Here is a 2,615-nt window from a genome sequence, read left to right as displayed (position 1 = left end):
CGGGAACCGTACCCGTGGTCATAATAATTTTATAGCGTGCCTAAAAGCAAACTATGATTGTTCATGATTAATTATTTTTCCCTAAGTTCACGATTTTGGCAATGAATGGGTCAAGGAGATACCACACGTTGATAATAAAAAAAATGAAACTAATTTCAGCAAATTGGTTATAATGAAAACGAAAAGGGCTGAAGGACAACCCAAATGCCCAACACAGTCCGCCTGTTTAGGTGATGAGGCCCGTTGCAATTCATATCCAAAATGAGTGCAAGCTTATAGACTCTAAAAGTCTAATCTTGGGCCTTAGTGAACTGGCAGGGCCTCATTTCCAGCCCAAAACTTGGAGTGCATAATTTGCAAATTATTGTCTGAACCCAAAAAAAACTCATGCGACAACTAAAGAAAGCTTTTACACCAATGCATTCAAATATTCATGAGAAGGAAATGACTATTTAATTACATCAACATAATACCCAATAAGTAAACAATCTAAAAATGGAAAGGCTAGCTTCTAAGCTGCGCCTAAATCTATCAAATATGCCCTTATTCCACTGTTGGTCCCAACTTGACAAATCTGGCCAATTGATGGTCAAATCTGCCAAAAAAAAGAATGGCATTATGCTCAGCATTTGGGGCTTCATTTCTTCAACAGTTTCCAGAAAAGAGAGAAACTTGACATGCTTGAAGTTTGTAATCACATTTAAGCCGGATTTAACCATTTATAACACCACATAATCAACATTAACAGCCTTCAAACTTAGAGGTGACATAATTTGAACTCTAATCACCATGTTTAAGAACTCAATCATCCAAGTATTCAAATCAATCCACCATAACAAACGGCAAGCAAGATCATTTGACAAAACACCAAGATACACAAGATAAATCGATTCAAAACTTCATATTCACTATACCCATTCATGAAGTTATTACAAAAGTTTACACATTAACATCCCAAACCTTGCATACATCACAGAATAGGACACTAATGCTAGCCACATTTTAATCACAACTTTGAGAGAGGAAGTCGAGTCTAAAAAATGAAAAGCAGCAGAAGAAACAAATAACAGAGAAAGGAAGAGGAAAGATTAGAAGTCATATTACAAAAAGAACAAAATGCTACAACTCCATTTTTGTCACTTCAAAGCTTGTAGTAATACATGGGTACAGTGAAGAACAAAGAAAAAGCAAGGAATTCAGCAAAGGATGAATGGGGAAATGACAGCCCAAACAAAACAACAAAAGCAACTTCTAAATCAAATCCAGCAGCAACAGCAATGAATAAATCCCAAACTTTTGCTTCAGCTTCTAAAAACCCAGCGAAATGACTCCAGAATAGAAGAAAAATCAAAATTTCCTTAAGAACACTTTGTTTTCAGCCGTTTGTGCTTTTTTCACTCTTTTTTTGTGCCCTAATCATTGGCAAGAGGGTCTTTTTATAGAAGGGATTTAGGGCAATAAAAATCAGATTTGTAAATTAAAAGTACTCCCTCAACTTCTAATTTTATCAGCTTACACCCCCTGCCCCATGATTTTCCTTTCTCTTTCCTAAAATGGTCCTTGTCAGCCCTTATCTAGAAGCTTCCAATTGTTAGGATAGGACCCCTTAAACCTTATCCAAATTGACAAACCATGTACCCTTGTATTTACCCTTTTTTTTGCACTATTTTGATATTTACCCCAAGCAGTGCTGGACCTCTGGGTCATTTAAACCACAAGCCTAATTTTACTTGGGCCTTGGCACTGACAGACCCAAATCTGAATCCAAACAGTAAATAGAATCAAATCCAAACAGTAAATAGAATCAAACTCAAAGAAAGTTTAAACAAACAGACTTGGTTTAAATCGGGAAAACGGATTTTTCTAAAAAAAAAAGTACTCAAAAATAACATTAACAACTGCGATTAATCTAATTAATGAGTTATTATTACCAATGAATCAATCATGAACCAAACAAAGCAAATTTTAGACAAAAATTGTTAACACATGAAGGGTTATGAAAACAGGGGAAGAAGTATACCAATTGAATCGAACAAGCTTCGATATCCTCGAGAAACAGGGACGAATCAACTCGAACTCGAATGGGCAAGAATCTCGGCCAAGTGGTGAGAATTGCAACATGAACACTGGCTGGACTCTTTTCCACAGCTAGTGCTTCATGCAACAATTCTCAACACATCCCGAAGAGAAGATGAGGCAGAGGCTCAATGAACTTGGGATAAACAGTGGTCAGTCGCCCGGAATCCGGCCAAATCTATGGGATAAGGCATTTTTGACATCAACGCACTCCCTTTGTTGAAAAACTGGGGATTTCACACGGGTTTTATCACGAATTGAAGATTTAATCTGGAAAATTAGGGCAAAAAAAGAAAAAGCTTGGATTTTTATTTTTCGGATCTGCAATTCGAAAAGATTGAGTGGTCTTTTGGGGGAATCAATGGTAGGACGTGAACGAGGGGACGATGAGGATTGGCTGGTTAAAATGTGGAGGGATTTGGAGGTGCTCCGCCGCCGTGAGGCGATTTCCGGGCGGCGGAGCTATGGCGGAGACGGGCGGCGATTTCAGGGAAAGGAGACAGGTTTTGGTTAAAGGATTTAATTAGAGTAATGAAGGT

At 37.8% G+C, this 2,615-nt stretch overlaps 1 long non-coding RNA gene across 1 annotated transcript; it reads right to left on the bottom strand.

Annotated features, from left to right (window-relative positions):
* Nucleotides 370-2,609, bottom strand: LOC109225808. Its single transcript, XR_002067989.1, has 2 exons — nucleotides 2,021-2,609; nucleotides 370-595 (listed from the first exon to the last, which is right to left on the bottom strand). It is a non-coding gene; the product is annotated as an uncharacterized LOC109225808 (long non-coding RNA).

The sequence above is a fragment of the Nicotiana attenuata genome, chromosome 1 (genome assembly GCF_001879085.1).
Source record: "Nicotiana attenuata strain UT chromosome 1, NIATTr2, whole genome shotgun sequence".
In the NCBI taxonomy this organism is placed as follows: Eukaryota; Viridiplantae; Streptophyta; class Magnoliopsida; order Solanales; family Solanaceae; genus Nicotiana; species Nicotiana attenuata.
The sequence above is the reverse complement of the archived record's forward strand: the minus strand, read 5'-3'. Positions and strand labels throughout refer to the sequence as shown.